General features: G+C 47.9%; 1 protein-coding gene across 2 annotated transcripts in view; it reads right to left on the reverse strand.

Moving 5' to 3' along the window:
- Positions 1–14,786, reverse strand: part of samd13 (sterile alpha motif domain containing 13) — a 63,616-nt gene extending 48,830 nt beyond the window's left edge. For both annotated transcript variants that reach the window (XM_038793667.1, XM_038793666.1), the window contains exon 1: positions 14,712–14,786. The gene's annotated coding sequence lies outside the window, so the exon portion shown is untranslated. The remainder of the gene's footprint in view (positions 1–14,711) is intronic.
- Between the last annotated feature and the right edge of the window lie 7,654 nt (positions 14,787–22,440).

Genomic DNA, 22,440 nt, shown 5'->3' on the forward strand with positions numbered 1-22,440 from the left:
AAAGAGCCATAGAATTCCTGCAGAGCAGGAGGCCCTTCATAACAATGAGGGACGTTTCAGTGGGGTCAAGCAGGTGGGCCATCCTTTGTGGAGGAAACACTCTCCAAATGGCTGGTTCCAACCGAAGGGGCGGATTTTCCTGCACGCAAGCACGCAGCACCGTAGCATAGTGGATAGCACTGTGTCTTCACAGCTCCAGGGTCCCAGGTTCGATTCCCCGCTGGGTCACTGTCTGTGCGGAGTCTGCACGTTCTCCCCGTGTCTGCGTGAGTTTCTTCCGGGATGCTCCGGTTTCCTCCCACAGTCCAAAGTTTGCGTGTTAGGTGGATTGGCCGTGCTAAATTGCCTGGAGTGTCCAAAAAGGTTGGGAGGGGTTATTGGGATAGAGTGGAAGTGAGGAATTAAGTGTGTCGGTGCAGACTCGATGGGCCGAACGGCCTCCTTCTGCACTGTATGTTCTACGTAACTGTTTACGTAGCTGTCACTGTCCCTCTTTGGGTTATGGAGCCTGTGATGTCAATGGTCCACCGCATGGCGGCTGGCAGCCTCCCCACCCGTCCTGGTGCCCCACCGCCACCCCCACCAGTTATTTTCCCACTGCACCACCCCCTCCCCCTTCCCCACGCCCAACCTCAAGCCCGCCTCCCGAGGGCTGGGGGAAATTTGCCCGTGATACAGACTAGGTCTGAAACCCAACCCGCTCAGATTGACAATTTCTCCAACCCCTTGCAATTAGGCATTCAAAAATACTTCTCAGAAATATCTCAAACATACTTTAAAGTCTTCATTCCGGCAAAGGTTGACTTATTGAAATTCCAAGTTGAGCAGCTGGTGGTAAACTCTTGTGGAGGTGTTCTTCCGAGACATCCCTGTCCCAACTCCCGGAGGAATGCATCGGAAGGCAGTCAGATATCATTAAGTCAGTAAACATTGACATGTCGCATCTCTACAAAATCCCCGGGTTCCCCTGTCAAACCTGCTCGAGTCAGGGGACCTCATTTGGAAATCTGTGAGGTAAACACACAGTCGCAGGTTTGCATTGCTACCGTGGTTACCGAGAATCCTTTTTGCAAAAGAGGTACAAGATTCGGGTTCATTAAAGTAAGAGGCAAAATGCTGGAAATGCAGGCGCAGCACGGTGGCGCAGTGGTGAGCACTGCTGCCTCACAACACCGACGACCTGGGTCTTATCCCTGCCTCAGGTCACTGTCCGTGTGGAGTTTGCACATTCTCCCCGTGTCTGCGTGGGTCTCACCCCCACAACCCAAAGATGTGCAGGGTAGGTGGATTGGGCACGCTGAATTTGCCCCTTATTTGGACTTTATAAACTCTAAACTTTTTTAAAAACTTACATTTGGGGTTATTGGGTTATGGGGATAGGGTGGAAGCGAGGGCTTAAGTGGGTCGGTGCACACTCGATGGGCCGAGTGGCCTCCTTCTGCACTGTATGTTCTATGTTCTTATTTATAGAACGCCTTTCACAAATTCAGGACAGTCCATGGCGCTATATAACCAATTAAGTTATTTATTTGAATTGTAGTCACTGTTGTAATGTAGGAAAGGCCACGAATTTGTGCTCAGCAAGCTCCCACAAACAGCAATCAGATAAAGCCGGACAACGTCCTTTGTGACACAAAAACAGAAAATGCTGGAAAAACTCAGCAGGTCTGGCAGCATCTCTGGACAGGAAAGAGTTAATGTTTCGAGCTCACTTACAGACTCAAAACATTAACTCTGTTTTCTCTCTCCACAGATGTTGCCAGACGTGCTGAGTTCTTCCAGCATTTTCTGTTTCGGATTTCCAGTCTGCGCAGTATTTTGCTTTTATTTTAACGTGTTCTGCGAGGTTGATTGAGGGATAGATATTAGGCAGGACACAGGGGAAAATGCCCCTGCTCTTCTCGAAACAGAAAATAGGAGGACGAGGAGGCCATTCGGCCTTCCGAGCCTGCTCGGCCATTCAATATAATCATGGCTGATCATCCAACTCATTGGCCTGATCACGCCTTCCTCCCATATCCTTTGATCCCCTTCACCCCAAGTGCTATATCTAACTGCTTCTTGAAAACATACAACGTTTTGGCCACAACTACTTCCTGTGGTAACAAATTCCACAGGCTCACCGCTCTCTAGGCAACAAAATGTCTCCTCATCTCTCTCCTAAATGGTCTATCCCATATTATCAGACTGTGACCCCGGTTCTGGACTCCCCCACCATCGTGAACATCGTTATTGCATCCACCCTGTCCATTCCTGTTAGAATTTTATAGCTTTCTATGAGATTCCCCGCCTCATTCTTCTGAACACCAGCGAATATAATCCTAACCAATTTATTCTCTCCTCATATATCAGTCCTGGCATTCCAGGAATCAGTCTGGTAAACCTTCGCTGCGCATTCTCTATAGCAAAAACATGCTTCCTCAGATAAGGAGACCCAAACTGCACACAATATTCCAGGTGTGGTCTCACGAAAGCCCTGTATAACTGCAGCAAGACATCCCTACTCTTGAACTCGAATCCTCTCGCTGAATTCTCTCTCTACAAAAGCCAGCATACCATTTGCCTTCTTTACTGTCTGCTGCACCTGCATGGTTATCTTCAGCGACTGGTGTACAAAGACACCCAGGTCTCATTTCACATTCCCCTCTCACAATCTATAGCACTTCAGATAATGATCTGCCTTCCTGTCTTTCTACCAAAGTGATAACCTCACATTCATCCACATTACACTGCATCTGTCATGTGCCCACTCACTCAACTTGTCCAAATCACACTGAAGCATCTCTGCATCCTCCTCACAGCTCACCCCTCCCCCCGCCCCACCACCACCACCCACCCAGCTTTGCCTCATCTGCAAATTTGGAAATATTATATTTAGCTCCCTCATCTAAATCATTAATCTATACTGTGAATAGCTGGGGTCCTAGCACCGATCCCTGTGGTCCCCACTAGTTACTGCCTGCCAATTTGAAAAACAAAACGTTAATTCCTACTCTTTATTTCCTGTCTGCCAACCAGTTTTCTATCCATCTCAATATACTACCCCAAATCCCATGTGCTCTAATTTTACACACTAATCTCTCATGTGGGACTTTTGTCAAAAACTTTCTGAAAGTCTAAATATACCACATCCACTGGTTCCCCCTCATCAATTCTGCTAGTTCCATCCTTGAAGAATTCCAGTAGATTTGGCAAGCATTATTTCCCTTCCTTAAATCCACACTGACTCTACCCGATCATGCCACTGTATTCCAAGTGCTCTGCTATTACATTTTGGATCCAGCATTTTCCCCACTGTAGCCATCTAAGATGGACACTGGGCTACAAAATGGAGAACCACAAGGAACACAGGGAAAAACAGTCATAGTGAGGACACACAGCTTGCAAAAGACTGTTTTGCATTTTGCACGTACAGAAACCAGTTTCCAAAGAGTTGCAGAGTTTCAGCCAAAGGTGCAAATGGGAAACAGATCTGCATATTAATGAGGTGATCCCGGCCCAGGCCCAGGTACAATAGAAACATTTAAGTATCAATGGATACTTTTCCATAGACGCCCAGACAGAATGGCGCCAAAGCAACCGAAACAAAGAGCCGTAGGGACCGCCCCAAACATCGAGAAACGACCCTAGAATTGGGGAGTTTGAAAGATATCGATTGGGAAAGACCCAATAGATGAGGGAACCACCCCAAGGGGGCCTGAACCTCCTGGGACCTATAAAAAGGAGGTCAAGCACATGATTCAGTCTGTTGCTTCCAGACTCCGGCCCAGACCTGTTACATCGCATCCTGACTCCAGTTTCATCACCGGCCGTTGAGCATCAGCCATCGAACTGTAAGTGCCAACACAACGATCGCTACGTGATCCAGACCTTGCTAGCCCTTGACAACTTTGCCGATCAGAAAGCTACAGACCAAGAACGGGACGAAGGCCTTGCTCCCTGACCTTGCCTGTTCCTGTCTAGATAAGTATTTAGTTGTTTAGTATTAGAAGTAAGTTAGTCTCTTTAGCGTATGCATGAGTATTTATTATATTTGTTATAATAAACACCAATCGTTTGGACTTACTAATCGGTGTATGGATTTATTACTTTGAACCTGACCTTGATATACTTGTGACGGTGTCTCAATACGGCACCTGGCGACTCCGAGCATAATTACACATACAGAGCCATAGTAGTGTTAAGCACACGGCCTTTAAACGGAGGCGTGTTAATCACACTCCAGTAAAACGAGCAACACCACTGATGATATCAGGCTGACTGGTCTATAATTTCCAGCTTTCTCTCTACCTCACTTTTAAAATAGTGGGGTTGCATTAGCTCCCCTCCAATCTGGAGGAACTGTCCCAGAGTCTATAGAATCCTGGAAGATGAACACCAACATATTCACTATTTCTAAAGCCACTTCCTTGTGTATTCTGGGATGTAGTCTATCAGGCCCTGGGGATTTGTCGATTTCCTTCAGTTCTTCCCTCTCACCAAACCCTGTGTTCACCAACATTTCTGATATCTTAACTGTGTTCTCCTGCGTGAAGACAGAACCAAAGGATGTATTTAGTTGGTCAGCCATTTCTTTGTTCCCCATTATAAATTCCCGTAGGCCGAACTCAAACAGTAAGCAATCCCAAACATTGACATTTTCAACGGACCACAATCACAGTCCAGTGCATCCAAACTCAGCACCGTAAACGCTCGCAACCAAGCATCGGGGAAATGCGATCTGAAAACTTTGCAATGCCGTTCTCTGCTGCTTCCCTTCAATTAGCTATTATTGCCAGCACGGCTTCAAATTTAGAACCTTCCATATGCAGCGCGGCAGTAATTACCCGAGCACAGCTTAATTACAGGAATAGTGCAAGAACATGCTATTAGCCGCACTCCAGCTAGTGCGGGACTGGGGACAGTTAAAATGCAGCATAAACCACAGAGCTGGGTCCAGATACAAAAACAAACATGTCAACATTCAGGGGCCCATTGTGGCGATTGAGGGATTGCTGTTCGCTTGAACACTCAGATTAATATATGCACAGGGGCCCACCCTCACCAACTCTCCAGTGTTGTTAATTGGATTAATTAGCAGGCGGCAGGCAATTCAGAGCTCGTTAAGAAACGGAAAGGGCTGAATCTTTTGCCAGAATGAGAAAGAGTGGGTGTGAGAAGAGAGAGGGAGGGAGAGAGGGAGGTGGAGGGGAGGGAGTTGGAGGGAGGAAGGGAGGGAGGTGGAGGGAGGGAGGTGGAGGGAGGGAGGGGAGGTGGAGGGAGGGAGGGAGGTGGAGGAAGGGAGGGAGGGAGGTGGAGGGGAGGGAGGGAGGGAGGTGGAGGGAGGGAGGGAGGTGGAGGGAGGGAGGTGGAGGGATTGAGGGAGGTGGAAGGTGGGAGGTGGAGGGAGGTGGAGGGTGGGAGGTGGAGGGAGGTGGAGAGAGAGGGAGGGAGGTGGAGGGAGGTGGAGGAGGGAGGGAGGTGGAGGGCGGGAGGGGGAGGGAGGGAGGGGGGGTGGTGGCGGGAGGGGAGGGAGGGAGGTAGAGGGAGGAGGAGGGCGTGGAGGGAGGGAGGGAGGGAGGTGGAGGGAGGAGGGGAGGGAGGAGGTGGCGGGGGAGGGAGGGAGGGAGGAGGGAGGGAGGGAAGGTGGAGGGAGGGAGGGAAGGTGGAGGGAGGGAGGTGGAGGGAGGGTTGGAGGCGGAGGGAAGGATGGAGGCAGAGGGAGAGATGTAGAGGGAGGGAGGGAGGAGGGAATAGGTAAAAGAGAGATGCACACAGGTGTAAATGTTTTTTTAATCCATGTCTTATTTTCCTGGAGGAACCGTTGTACATGGGGGTGGTCTAACCCGAGCAGTTTAATCTGTGCACCTGTCCGTCAGCAAGCCCCTCAGAACCAGCACCATCTAAAATCGAGGCTCCATGTAACCTATGCTGCACATGACCACGAGATTCAATGTGGAAAACTCTGGGGATATACAGATCTGACAGCATCAACGAACAGAATGGCTTAATGTTTTGGGTCTAAATCCTTCACCAGGCCAGTTAGTCTGAATAAACTGTGCATTCAAATCCCAGTCCTGGACTTAAGCAGCACCTTGGGGGAGGGGGTAGAACTTCGAGTGATGCTGTCCTCTGGATCAGTTGATAGAACTGAGAACCTGACTATGTGATCTAGTGGATCTCAAGAGATCCCATGAAACAAGCCAAGTAGAAGCAGAGACAACATTCGGAGCCCCTGCAAAAAAACAAATCAGCTCTAAAATTTGGCCATTCACGATTTTCCTGTTTGTGGGATCCTCCTATGCATAAATTGGCTACTGTGTACGTGGACACAACGACAGCTGCTGCCCTTCACTGTCTGGTGGAACATTTTTTAAAAATGTTTTAAACTTAGAGTACCCAATTCTCTTTTTTCCAATTAAGGGACAATTCACCTACCTGTACATCTTTTTGGGGTTGTGGGGTGAGACCCATGCAGACACGGGGAGAATGTGCATCTGCGGAGCACTTAGAGGTGAGTCTGAGATTTTGTTTCCAATCTCCACCCTTCTCTCATCTTCACATAGTCCATCTCCAATAGGTCAGTTCCCTTCCTTGGCCTCTCTTATCTCGATTTTTTATAATCTAGAATCTTTATTAGTGTCACAAGTAGGCTTACATTAACATTGCAATGAAGGGGCCGGTTTAGCTCACTGGGCTAAATTGCTGGCCTTTAAAGCAGACCAAGCAGGCCAGCAGCACGGTTCGATTCCCGTACCAGCCTCCCCGGACAGGTGCCGGAATGTGGCGACTAGGGGCTTTTCACAGTAACTTCATTGAAGCCTACTCGTGACAATAAGTGATTTTCATTTCATTTTTCAAGTTACTGTAAAAGCCCCGAGTCGCCACATTCCGGCGCCTATTCGGGTACACAGAGGGAGAATTCAGAATGTCCAAATTACCTAACAGTACGTCTTTCAGGACTTGTGGGAGGAAACCGGAGCACCCGGAGGAAACCCACGCAGACACGGGGAAAACGTGCAGACTCCGCACAGACAGTGACCCAAGGCAGGAATCGAACCTGGGATGGCGGCGCTGTGAAATAACTGTGCTAACCACTGTGCTACCGTGCTGATGACAGCTCCTCACATTCTGCTTCCTGCACGGACTCCATCCCATTCTTCCAGTTTCTCCACCTCTGTCGCATCTGTTCCAACGATGCCGCCTTCGAAAATGGCACCTCCCCCCTGCCCTCGCTTATCACCTCATTCAAAGGATCATCCTCCGCCATTTCCACTAACTCTAGCACGATGACACCATGGAACGCATCTTCCCCTCACCCCATGTCAGCATTCCGTAGGGATTGCTTGCTCCGTGGCACTCTGGTGCACTCCTTAATCACCACCAACTCCTCATCTCATTACCGTGCAATTGCTGACAGTGCAACATCGGCCCTTTTACCTCCTTGTTCATTCAAGGCCCCAAGCACTCCTTTCAGGATGAGCACAGTTTCACTTGCCCTGCCTTCAATTTGGTCTACTGTATTCGCTACTCCTAATGCGGTCACCTCGACATTGCGGAGACTAAACTCCGACTGGGTGATCGCTTTGCAGAACACCTTTACTCAGCGCACAACCATGACCCCAACTTTCCTGCTGCTTGCCATTTTAACTCGGCACCTTGCTCTTGTGCCCACAGGCCGCTTGGCCTGCTGCAATGCTCCAGTGAAGCCCACTGCAAACTTTAGGCTCATTACAGTCCTCAGGACTCAACATTGAGTTAGACAACTTTAGACAGTGATCTTTCTGTCAGGTGCTGGTTTAGCACAGGGCTAAATAGCTGTCTTTGAAAGCAGACCAAGGCAGGCCAGCAGCACGGTTCAATTCCCGTACCAGCCTCTGCGAGCAGGCGCCGGAATGTGGCGACGAGGGGCTTTTCACAGTAACTTCATTTGAAGCCTACTTGTGACAATAAACGATTTTCATTTCATTTCCCCTTTTAAAATCTTATTTTATATGAAAACATTTTTAGTAGCAATGCAACACCTCCCTCCGCCATCTCTCATTTGTTCTTGTGTTTTGCTTTCACTGAGCACCAGTCTTTATTCACCTATTAACACGTTCCGATACCTTACTTTGATGCAACTACAGCACCTTCTCCTGCCGTTAACATTTCCTCTATCCCGTGACCTACACATCTTTCTTCCAATCTCCCCTAGCTCCCACCAATCACTAACTTTTTACGCTGCTCCAGCTGCTACACCCCCTCTGATACAATAAATGGTCCATTACATTTCACCCTCTCTTTAGCTCTGAATAGGAGTCATACGGATTCAACATTAACTATATTTTCCCTCTCCACAGATGCTGCCAGACCTGCTGAGGTCTTCCAGCATTTCCTGTTAATCGCTGGGGTTCTCTTTAGTGGAGGTTGGATCATTGAATATATTCAAGGCTGGGTTGGACAGATTTTTAATGGACAAGGGAGTCAAGGGCTTTGGGAGGGGCGGGGAGGGGGGAGAGAAAGAGAGCAGGGAGGAAAGTGAAGTTGATGCCACAATCAGATCAGACAGGATCTTCCTGAATGATGGATCAAGTCCGAGGGGCTGAATGGCCCACTGAACGTTCCCATTTCTTAACTTGCGCCCTTATGTCTCTAATTTTTATTCCGGTTTTCTTGTATTTCTTTCCTTTAAAAGAGGAATGCTCACTAGGATGTTTACTCATGGTAGCACAGTGGTTAACACTATGGCTTCACAGCGCCAGGGTCCCAGGTTCGATTCCAGACTTGGGTCACTGTCTGTGCGGAGTCTGCACGTTCTCTCCGTGTCTGTGTGGGTTTCCTCCGGGTGCTCCAATTTCCTCCCACTAGTCCCGAAAGACGTGCTGTTAGGTGAATTGGACATTCTGAATTCTCCCGAACAGGCGCCGGAATGTGGCGACTAGGGGCTTTCACAGTAACTTAATTGGAGTGTTAATGTGGCGACTAGGGGCTTTTCACAGTAACTTCATTGCAATGTTAATATTAATATAAGCCTACTTGTGACACTAATAAAGATTATTATCATTACTCCTGTGCTGTATTGTTCTTTGCACTTGGGATGGTTATTCTTCATGTGAAAGTGATGCCTTAACGGCACCTCGGGGGCAAGGTTAAAGCCTTGGCGCCTCCTCGTTGGGGACCGCTGTTAAAACACAAAGGAAGAACGCACTTTGAGGTGCCAGAGCGACCTGAGACAAAGCCACAGGCTGAAGTTTTGTTTCAAGTTGTGAATGAAAGAGAGGGGATCTGCGACCTCCAATTTGAAAATGTGCTTTATGTTAAAGCTGTTGCGGACGAGGGTTGGGCGAGGTGATAGCACCATTTCTCCAGCATTTCATTCAAATGGTTCTCAAATTCAGCAAAATTTAGGCAGCTTGGAAAAAGGAAAGATTGTTAAAACTCTCAGCATCAACTTGGTTCAGATACAGAGAGAAAAAATGTGCCCATGCACAAACATCAAAGTACTGAAGATGTCAGTCGCGTGCAAGTATAGAACAGAGAAAAACAAGGGGGTGACAATGCACATGTACAAGGCCTTAAATAGGCCAGAGCTCACAGTATTGTGCACACTGTTTTACAGGTGGGTCGCACGTTCACTAGGATTGTAACCAGGGAAAAATGCCTCATCCGAGAATGGTTGCAGAGCCAGCAGGAAACTGGGATTGAAGGTCCGAGAATATGCCTCAGGAAGGCAGACAGCATTGTCAGAGACCTCTCATACTCAGGCTTTGCCATCTTCCAGACCCTTCCATCAGGCAGAAGGTACAGAAGTCTGAAGACCCACACATCCAGACATAGGAACAGCTTCTTCTCCACAGCTACTAGACTCCTCAACGACTCCCCCTCGGACTGATCTGTTCCCTGTAAGAACACTATTCACAACGCCCTATGCTGCTCTCCAATCACTATTTGTCGATGTACCATTTGTCAATGTACTTTGTCGATTATTCTTTTCTCTACTATGGCCATACTGTGTACATTCTCTTGGCCGTAGAAAAATACTTTTCACTGTACTTCAGTACATGTGACAATAAATATCATAAAAGTAGAAGAAGAAACTGCCACTTTGGAATCAATGGCTTCCTTTTGTGTTGTATGTCTAGGCTCTGACCCTGGCAAGGGAAGGTGGAATTGTTACCCAACTCTATCATCCAGCAGGCACTGTCCAACACTTGAAGAGGAGCTGTTCAAATAAAATTACAACGTCTCAATATTCGATTGCTTCAATTAACCGGCAGCTCCATTATCGTAGTATCTAACGATGGCACAGGGAAACCCTGATGAAGCTTTTGTATTTTCCGATCTAGATATCACCCCCCCTCCCCACTTCTCCGGGTCACGGAGGTCAAGACCACCCACTCAGCTACCTCTGTTGCTTCCCTCCCTTCTGTTAGACCACTGGGCCATACTTCCCCAAAAGCTCGGCCCAGGCCTCACCCCAAACCCCCAACTGTCTCTCCACCCCGAGTTTCTCTTGGTCATGAGACCTACTTCCTGTTCCCCTGACTCTATTCTCACTAAACTGACCACCCAACAGATCAAATGCTGAAAAATGGGATTAAAAAAACAAAAAGGGAGGAGAAGATGAAATATGAGTGCAAGCTAGCCAGTGATATAAAAGAAGATATATAATTGGCTAGCTGAAAGAAGACAGAGAGTGGTGGTTGATGGCAAATGTTCATCCTGGAGTTCAGTTACTAGTGGTGTACCGCAAGGATCTGTTTTGGGGCCACTGCTGTTTGTCATTTTTATAAATGACCTGGAAGAGGGTGTAGAAGGATGGGTTAGTAAATTTGCAGATGACACCAAGGTCGGTGGAGTTGTGGATAGTGCTGAAGGATGTTATAGGATACAGAGGGACATAGATAAGCTGCAGAGCTGGGCTGAGAGGTGACAGATGGAGTTTAATGCGGAAAAGTGTGAGGTGGCTCACTTTGGAAGGAGTAACAGGAATGCAGAGTACTGGGCTAATGGCAAGATTCTAGGTAGTGTAGATGAACAGAGAGATCTCGGCATCCAGGTACATAAATCCCTGAAAGTTGCCACCCAGGTTAATAGGACTGTTAAGAAGGCATATGGTGTGCTAGCCTTTATCAGTAGGGGGGTTGAGTTTCGGAGCCACAAGGTCATGCTGCAGCTGTACATAACTCTGGTGGGGCCGCTCCTGGAGTACTGCGTGCAGTTCTGGTCACCACATTATAGGAAGGATGTGGAAGCTTTGGAAAGGGTTCAGAGGAGATTTACTAGGATGTTGCCTGGTATGGAGGGAAGGTCTTACGAGGAAAGGCTCAGGGACTTGAGGTTGTTTTCGTTAGAGAGGAGAAGGCTGAGAGGTGACTTAATAGAGACATATAAGATAGTCAGAGGGTTAGATAGGGTGGACAGTGAGAGCCTTTTTCCTCAGATGGTGATGACCAACACGAGGGGACATAGCTTTAAATTGAGGGGTGGTAGATATAGGACAGATGTCAGAGGCAGTTTCTTTACTCAGAGAGTAGTAGGGGTATGGAACGCCCTGCCTGCAACAGTAGTAGACTCGCCAACTTTAAGGGCATTTAAGTGGTCACTGGATAGACACATGGATGAAAATGGAATAGTGTAGGTCAGATAGGCTTCAGATGGTTTCACAGGTCGGCGCAACATCGAGGGCTGAAGGGCCCGTACTGCGCTGTAATGTTCTATGTTCTATGTTCTAAGATAGGAAGAATATTTTTCAATGAATAAAAGGTAAGAGAAAGGCAAAAATAGACATTGGATCACTGGAAAATATGGCTGGAGAAGTAATAATAGGAAAGAAAGAAATGGCAGAAGAATTGAATAGTTACTTTGCGTCAGTCTTCACGGTGGAAGATATCAGTGGGATGCCCGAGCTCCAGGAGAACCAGGGGGCAGAGGTGAGTGCAGTGGCCATCACTAAGGAGAAGGTTCTGGGGAAACTGAAAGGTCTGAAGGTGGATAAGGCACCTGGACCGGATGGACTACACCCCCCAGGTTCAAAACAAGATAGCTGAGGAGATTGTGGAGGCATTGGTGATGATCTTTCAGGAATCACTGGAAGGATCCCAGAGGACTGGAAGGTGGCTAATGTCACAACGCTGTTTTAAAAAAGGAGGGAGGCAGAAGATGGGAAATTATAGGCCAGTTAACCTGACTTTGGTCACTGGTAAGATTTTAGAGTCCATTATTAAAGTTGAAATTGCAGAGTACTTGGAAGTGCATGGTAAAATAGGACTAAGTCAACACGCCTTCGTCCAGGGGAAGTCACGTCTGACAAATCTTTGAGGAAGTAACAAGGAAGTTAGACAAAGGAGAACCAGTGGACGTGATTTATTTAGATGACCAGAAGGCCCTTGACGAAGTGCCACATAGGAGACTGTTAAATAGATTAAGAGCCCATGGTGTTAAGGATAAGTTCCTGGCATGGATAGAGGATTGGCTGACTAGCAGAAGGCTGAGAGTGGGGATAAAGGGGTCTTTTTCAGGATGGCAGCCAGTGACTAGTGGTGTGCCTCAGGGGTCTGTGCTGGGACCACAACTTTTCACAATATACATTAATGATCTGGAAGAAGGAACTGAAGGCACTGTTGCTAAGTTTGCAGATGATACAAAGATCTGTAGAGGGGCAGGTAGTATTGAGGACGCAAGGGGGCTGCAGAAGGATTTGGACAGGCTAGGAGAGCGGGCAATGAAGTGGCAAATGAAATACAACGTGGAAAAGTGTGAGGTTATGCACTTTGGAAGGAGGAATTTAGGCATAGACTATTTTCTAAATAGGGAAATGCTTCAGAAATCAGAAGTACAAAGGGACTTGGAAGTCCTTGTTCACGATTCTCTTAAGGTTAACGTGCAGGTTCAGTCGGCAGTTAGGAAGGCAAACGCAATGTTTGCATTCATGTCAAGAGAGCGAGAATACAAGACCGGGGATGTACTTCTGAGGATGTATAAGGCTCTGATCAGACCCCATTTGAAGTATTGTGAACTGGTTTGGGCCCCGTATCTAAGGAAGGGTGTGCTGGCCTTGGAAAGGGTCCAGAGGAATTTCACAAAAGTGATCCAGGGAATTCAAAGCTTGTCGTATGAGGAGCAGTTGAGGACTCTGGTTCTGTACTCGTTAGAAGGATGAGGGGGGGGGTCTTATTGAAACTTACAGGATACTGCGAGGCCTGGATAGAGTGGACGTGGAGAGGATGTTTCCACTTGTAGGAAAAACTAGAACCAGAGGACACACTCTCAGACTAAAGGGACGATCCTATAAAACAGAGAGGAGGAGGAATTTCTTCAGCCAGAGGGTGGCGAATCTGAGGAATTTGCTACCACAGAAAGTTATTGAGGCCAAAATGTTGCGTAATTTCAAGAAGGAATTAGATATAGCTCTTGGGGCTAAAGGGATCAAGGGATATGGGGGAAAGGCGGGATCAGGGTATTGAACTTGATGATCAGCCATGATCATAATGAATGGTGGAACAGGCTCAAAGGGCCTGCTTCTAGTTCCTAGTTGAAGGAACTTATGATTGTGAAGTAGAGCTTCAATTTAAGGTTACCGGTTGTTCTTGAGCATTGCTGAAACTCAGTAGAAAATCAAGTTAAAAACTTGTCAGGTGCAAATAAGAATTGTTTTATATAAATGTTTTATATAATTGTTTTACCTATATTAAGTGTATTTGAAATACCTGGCTTCTACACTATCTTTCTATGATGTGCAGAGTTACAGGGATGGGGCGGGGGAGTGGGCCTTGGTAAGGGCGCTCTTTCGGAGGGCTGGTGCAGACTCAAGGGGCCGAATGGCCTCCTTCTGCACTGTGGGGATTCAATGGAAAGTCTGTGCAACCCTACACCAGGGCAAAGCTCTTTAAAAATAGAGCAAACGCCAAGTTTGCAAAGGGCAGGCAATTGGAGCACAAACCAACATTATAAAACATAAATCCAGGGCGGGCAACATTGTGAAAATGTCAAAACCAAATCTATTTCCTATTTCCATTGGGCATGGCCATGGATGAGTTCGCTTTTCCATGTCCATATTCCATCTGCATCACAAATTAAACTATTGACAAGAGAGATACACTCCATTATAGAAAATTACAAAGGCCAATGCACACCTCAGCATAATGGAGCTTCAATCTACAGAGCACAGAATCATACTACAATCAGTAAGCAATGCACTGGAGGGCTGAGATTTCATTTAATTAGTAACCGCCCCCCCCCCCCCCCCCCCAAATACAACCCAGTCCCCCCCAAACCGAAACCTTCCTGACAGCAGAAAACAACAACACATCCTGCATGCAAAATACACCTCGCACAGCAGCTTCACCACAATCCGCAGCATCAAATAAAAATGCAGACATGAAAAAAAGGTAACTTAAAGCAGTCACAACTGCCACAGCACTGCAGAGAGAGAGAAACAGGCAGACGATGAGCACTGCAGTAAATGCTACAAACACAGGCCAGGAGTGTCCATAACACAAAAATGCAGCAAAAAAAATACAAGAAGGACTCCCTTTGCTCGATCGTATTTTAGATTGAAATATCTCTCAAATACCAGAGTGTCAATATTGCCTCCAATGCAGATATAATAATTGACTCAAAGCATGTTTTTTTTTTCAATTGGATATGGATAACTTTAGCCTATAACTGCAGCGCATTACTGACGACTGCGTTTACATAAATAAATAAAAGCAATGCCTCTGTACCCTGTCAGATGCCCTGGCACCTACCTTTTCTCAGTCCCATAGCTCTATCTCTCTCTCTCTCTGTCCTGTCAGCCAGCTGTCAATCAAGGCCACCTGGGCACGCACTGCACCCTGGGAGTTGTGGTCCTGCTGGTGCTTTGACCCAACAGCAAAGGTGCAGGAAAAGACTACATCTCCCAGCCTGCCCCGCTTCAGGGCCCTCCCTCTCAAACCTCAGCTGTGTGTTTGGCTCTGTAAATAACCACAGCAGCACTGCATTCCTGTCAGGTGTTAATATTTTTTTTTGAACCTATAAAATGCATTTGGCCAGGAGGGGATAAAACCGTGCATCAGATGTGACATTGGGACGGCACGCCGGTTCGTACTGCCGACTCCCAGCGCCAGGGTCCCGGGCTCGATTCCGACCTCAGGTCACTGTCTGTGGAGAGTTTGCACTTTCTCCCTGTGGGTTTCCTCCGGTTTCCTCCCACGGTCCAAAAATGTGCAGGTTAGATGGACCGGCCGTGCTAAACTTTCCCCATAAGTGTTCAGGGATGTGCAGGTTAGGTTACGGGGTTGGGAGAGGGGTGTGATGTGTTATCTGTGTTGGTCTAACATCGACTGCAACTGGATGCAGTAAAACGAGAAACAGACTTCCGACACAGGAGATGGTCCAAAACTGTTTTATTGAACCTGTTGATTGCGGTACATAATCTGCTGTGGGTTGACACTCTATTAACCTAACTGATAACCTCCTACCGGTTTGACCAGACTAGCTCTCTATCACATAGTGATGATGTTCATTGGCCTGTGCACTGTGACTATCTCCCTGGCCGTGTCCTGTGAGAGAGGGAGAGCCTTAATGCCCTGTGGGCTTTATAGTGGTGGTGTCCTGTCTGATCATTGGTGGTTCTGTGTCGTGTATGCTGATTGGTTACCCTGCATGTCAATCACTGCCTGTCTGCATCTCATGATGTACATGAGTGGATATTGTGACAGGGTGTCTGTGCGTGGTGGGGTGTACCTGGGTAAATTGTTCTTTTGCAGACTCAATGGGCCGAATGGCCTCCTTCTGCACTGGAGGGATTCTATGACCTCAATTTTCCTCCAATTAAAGGGAGAATTCTGGAACTTGGGAGTCTAGCAGGCAGCAACCCGAGGGAGTGCGAGGTTTAAAACCCTCTGTTGAGGAGGCCACGGCTGGCACCCTCGGACTGTGAAGATGATTTGCAAAGTGCTGCTGTCCTTTATGTTGCTGAGCTTGGATTGTACACCTTGCTTCCCCCTCCACCTTCAAGAACGAACGTGGGCTTGTTTCTGATGCAGTTTCTCCTGGGTGCCAAGGTGGATACCTGAGCTTGGCTCAGCAATGCTGAGCTGACACAAGAGAAGCAAAATGCCGCTTCACCACCCAGCATCCTGGGCACAGGTAACCACGGCACCATCACTGCCTGAGCTCCACTATCTCATCCACCAATCTCCCAGTGGAATCTTATTACTGCAAATGGAAGCTTTCAATACCAATATAGAAAAACACACATAAAATACACCTTCCAAATATACATCAACTGCATCTGCAGTTAATTGGTGGGTGCAGAATGTGTTCTGATTTTTGTCACTGGCATCAACCTCCCAGGGAGGGTCAAAGTACAGACACTGCCCACAATAACCACCCCCACCCCTCAAACACATCCACAGACACAAATACTAACACACACCCCACAAAGACACAAAAGTCCCCAATCAAACAAAGTTTCAAACATACATACAGATCTCCATTCGCACCTTCTTCCTCCACACACACAGAGACACACATCCCCTCCTCACACACTCTCGCCTCTCCACACACATATCAACCCACACCCCGACACCTCCACCCCAGCATCCCCTCTCCACACACACACAGATACTCCCCCCCCCCACACACACTCTCAACACACACAGATACTCTCTCCCCCCCACACACACAGATACTCCCCCCACACACACACTCTCCACACACACACACAGATACTCTCTCCCCACACACACACACACAGATACTCTCTCCAAACACACACACACACAGACACTCTCCACACACACACACACAGATACTCCCCCCCCCCCACACACACACTCTCAACACACACAGATACTCTCTCCCCCCCACGCACACAGATACTCCCCCCACACACACACAGATACTCTCTCCCCACACACACACACAGATACTCCCCCCACACACACTCTCCACACACACACACAGATACTCTCTCCCCACACACACACACACACAGATACTCTCTCCAAACACACACACACACACAGATACTCTCCACACACACACATAGATACTCTCTCCCCCCCCACACACACAGATACTCTCCACACACACACACAGATACTCCCCACACACACACACAGATACTCTCTCCCCCCCACACACACAGATACTCTCCACACACACACACAGATACTCTCCACACACACACAGATACTCTCTCCCCCCCACACACACAGATACTCCCCCCCACACACACTCTCCACACACACACACACAGATACTCTCTCCCCACACACACACAGATACTCTCCCCAAACACACACACACACACAGACACAGATACTCCCCCCCCACACACACTCTCCACACACACACACAGATACTCCCCCCCACACACACTCTCCACACACACACACAGATACTCTCTCCCCACACACACACACACAGATACTCTCCACACACACACACACAGATACTCTCTCCCCCCCCACACACACAGATACTCCCCCCACACACACACTCTCCACACACACACACACACAGATACTCCCCCCACACACACACTCTCCACACACACACACAGATACTCTCTCCCCACACACACACACACAGATACTCTCCACACACACACACACACACAGATACTCTCTCCAAACACACACACACACACAGATACTCCCCCCCACACACAATCTCCACACACACACACAGATACTCTCTCCCCACACACACACACACAGATACTCTCTCCAAACACACACACACACAGACACTCTCCACACACACACACACAGATACTTCCCCCCCCCCACACACACACTCTCAACACACACAGATACTCTCTCCCCCCCACACACACAGATACTCCCCCCACACACACTCTCCACACACACACACACAGATACTCTCTCCCCACACACACACACAGATACTCCCCCCACACACACTCTCCACACACACACACAGATACTCTCTCCCCACACACACACACACAGATACTCTCTCCAAACACACACACACACACAGATACTCTCCACACACACACACAGATACTCCCCACACACACACACAGATACTCTCTCCCCCCCACACACACAGATACTCTCCACACACACATACAGATACTCTCCACACACACAGATACTCTCTCCCCCCCACACACACAGATACTCCCCCCCACACACACTCTCCACACACACACACACACACAGATACTCTCTCCCCACACACACACAGATACTCTCCCCAAACACACACACACACACAGACACAGATACTCCCCCCCCCCCACACACACTCTCCACACACACACACAGATACTCCCCCCCACACACACTCTCCACACACACACACAGATACTCTCTCCCCACACACACACACACAGATACTCTCCACACACACAGATACTCTCTCCCCCCCCACACACACAGATACTCCCCCCACACACACACTCTCCACACACACACACACAGATACTCCCCCCACACACACACTCTCCACACACACACACAGATACTCTCTCCCCACACACACACACACACAGATACTCTCCACACACACACACACACACAGATACTCTCTCCAAACACACACACACACACAGATACTCCCCCCCACACACACTCTCCACACACACACACAGATACTCTCTCCCCACACACACACACACAGATACTCTCTCCCCACACACACACACAGATACTCTCTCCAAACACACACACACACAGATACTCTCTCCAAACACACACACACACAGATACTCTCTCCAAACACACACACACACACACACAGATACTCTCTCCAAACACACACACACACACACAGATACTCTCCACACACACACAGATACTCTCCACACACACACACACACACACACAGATACTCTCTCCAAACACACACACACACACAGATACTCTCTCCAAACACACACACACACACAGATACTCTCCACACACACACACACACACACAGATACTCTCTCCAAACACACACACACACACAGATACTCTCTCCAAACACACACACACACACAGATACTCTCCACGCACACAGATACTCTCCACACACACACAGATACTCTCCACACACACACACACACACACAGATACTCTCCACACACACACAGATACTCTCCACACACACACACACACACACAGATACTCTCCACACACACAGATACTCTCCACACACACACACACACACACACAGATACTCCCCACACACACAGATACTCTCCACACACACACACACACAGATACTCTCCACACACACACAGATACTCTCCACACACACAGATACTCTCCACACACACAGATACTCTCCACACACACAGATACTCCCCACACACACAGATACTCTCCACACACACACACACACAGATACTCTCCACACACACAGATACTCTCCACACACACACACACAGATACTCTCCACACACACACACACACAGATACTCTCCACACACAGATACTCTCCACACACACAGATACTCTCCACACACACAGATACTCTCCACACACACACACAGATACTCCCCACACACACACAGATACTCTCCACACACACACACAGATACTCCCCACACACACACAGATATTCTCCACACACACACACAGATACTCCCCACACACACACAGATACTCTCCACACACACACACAGATACTCCCCACACACACACAGATACTCTCCACACACACACACAGATACTCTCCACACACACACACACAGATACTCTCCACACACACACACAGATACTCTCCACACACACACACACAGATACTCTCCACACACACACACAGATACTCTCCACACACACAGATACTCTATACACACACACAGATACTCTCCACACACACAGATACTCCCCACACACACAGATACTCTCCACACACACAGATACTCTCCACACACACACACAGAGATACTCTCCACACACACACACACACACACAGATACTCTCCACACACACACACACACACAGATACTCTCCACACACATAGATACTCTCCACACACACACACACACACACACACACAGATACTCCCCACACACACAGATACTCTCCACACACACACACACACACACACAGATACTCCCCACACACACACACAGATACTCCCCACACACACAGATACTCTCCACACACACACTCTCCACACACACACAGAGATACTCCCCACACACACAGATACTCTCCACACACACACACACAGATACTCTCCACACACACAGATACTCTCCACACACACACACAGATACTCTCCACACACACACACAGATACTCTCCACACACACACACACAGATACTCCCCACACACACACACAGATACTCTCCACACACACACACAGACTCTCCACACACACACGCACACAAACACACACAGATACTCTCGACACAAACACACACAGATACTCTCGACACAAACACACACAGATGCTCTCCACACACACAGAAACTCTCCACACACACACACAGATACTCTCCACACACACACACACAGATACTCTCCTCACACACACACACACACACAGATGGGGGGATGGGAAAATGAGCTGTAGTCCAGAAGCCAGTGTTGAGAGTAGTGAGGTACTGAGGAGGGTATCAAGGTCGCAGGAGTGTACCGGCAGTCAGAAAGGTGGTTTGAAGTGTGTCTACGTTAATGCAAGGAGCATCCGGAATAAGGGAGGTGAACTTGGGAGTATGGGTTGATGCTTGGGACCATTATGGAGACATGGTTAACACAGGGACTGTAATGGTTGTTGGAGGTTCCAGGGTTGAGATGTTTCAGTAAGAGTAGGGAAGGTGGTAAAAGAGGTGGAGGAGTAGCATTGTTAATCAAGGATAGTTTAACGGCTGCAGAAAGGCAGTTCGAAGGGGATCTGCCGACTGAGGTAATATGGGCCAAAGTTAGAAATAGGAAAGGAGCGGTCACATTGTTAGGAGTTTTCTATAGGCCCCCAAATAGTAATAGAGATGTGGAGGAAGAAATTGCAAAAAAGACCATGGATAGGTGTGGAGGTCTCAGGGTAGTTGTCATGGGTGACTTTAACTTTCCAAATAGTGATTGGAACCTCTATCGGTCGAACAGTTCGGATGGGGCAGTATTTATACAGTGTGTGCAGGAGGATTTCCTGACACAATATGTGGATAGGCTGACAAGAGGGGGGGCGGGGGGGGCACATTGGATTTGGTACTGGGTAATGAACCGGGCCAAGTGTGAGATTTGTTGTGGGAGAGTCCTTTGGAGATAGTGACCACAATTCGGTGTCTTTCACTATTGCAATGGAGAGGGATAGGGCCATACGGCAGGGCAAGGTTTATAATTGAGGGAGGGGTAATTATGATGTGATTAGGCAAGAATTAGCGAGCATAAGATGGGAACAGAAACTGTCAGGGAAAGACACAAATGAAAAGTGGAGCTTGTTCAAGGAACAAATACTGCATGTCCTTGATAGGTATGTCCCTGTCAGGTAGGGAGGAAATGGCCGTGTGAGGGAACTATGGTTCATAAAAGAGGTTGAATGTCTTGTCAAGAGGAAACAGGAAGCGTATGTAAGGATGAGAAAACAAGGTTCAGTTGGGTCACTTGAGGGTAACAAGATAGCAAGGAATGAGCTTAAAAAAAGGGCTTAGGAGAACTAGGAGGGGACATGAGAAGACCTTGGCGGGTCGGATGAAGGAAAACCCCATGGCATTTTACTCTTATGTGAGAAATAAAAGAATGACCAGGGTGAGGTTAGGGCCAGTCAAGGATAGTAGTGGGAACTTGTGCATGGAGTCAGAAGAAATAGGAGAGGCGTTGAATGAATACTTTTCTTCAGTGTTCACCAAGGAGAGGGGCCATGTTTTTGAGGATGAGAGTGTGATGCAGGCGGGTAGGCTGGAGGAGATAAATGTTCTGAGGAAGGATGTATTAGCAATTTTGAAAAACACGAGGGTCGTCAAGTCCCCTGGGCCAGAGGACTGGAGAGTGGCGAATGTTGTTCCTCTGTTCAAGAAAGGGAATAGGAATGACCCTGGTAATTATAGGCCGGTTAGTCTTACTTCGGTGGTCGCTAAGTTAATGGAAAAGGTCCTGAAGGATAGGATTTATGACCATTTGGAAAGATGCAGCTTAATCTGGGATAGTCAACACGGATTCGTGAAGGGTAAGTCTTGCCTCACAAATTTGATTGAATTCTTTGAGGAGGTAACTAAGTGTGTAGATGAAGGTAGAGCAGTTGATGTCGTATACATGGATTTTAGTAAGGCGTTTGATAAGGTTCCCCATGGTCGGCTTATGAAGAAAGTATGGAGGTGTGGGATAGAGGGAAATTTGGCCAATTGGATGAGTAACTGGCTGTCACATAGAAGACAGAGGGTGGTGGTGGATGGAAAATTTTCAGACTGGAGGCCAGTTACCAGCGGGTGTACCACAGGGATCAGTGCTGAGCCCTCTGCTATTTGTGATTTTTATCAATGACTTGGAGGAGGGGGCTGAAGGGTGGGTCAGTAAATTTGCTGATGA

This window comes from Scyliorhinus canicula, chromosome 4, assembly GCF_902713615.1.
Source record: "Scyliorhinus canicula chromosome 4, sScyCan1.1, whole genome shotgun sequence".
Lineage (NCBI taxonomy): Eukaryota > Metazoa > Chordata > Chondrichthyes > Carcharhiniformes > Scyliorhinidae > Scyliorhinus > Scyliorhinus canicula.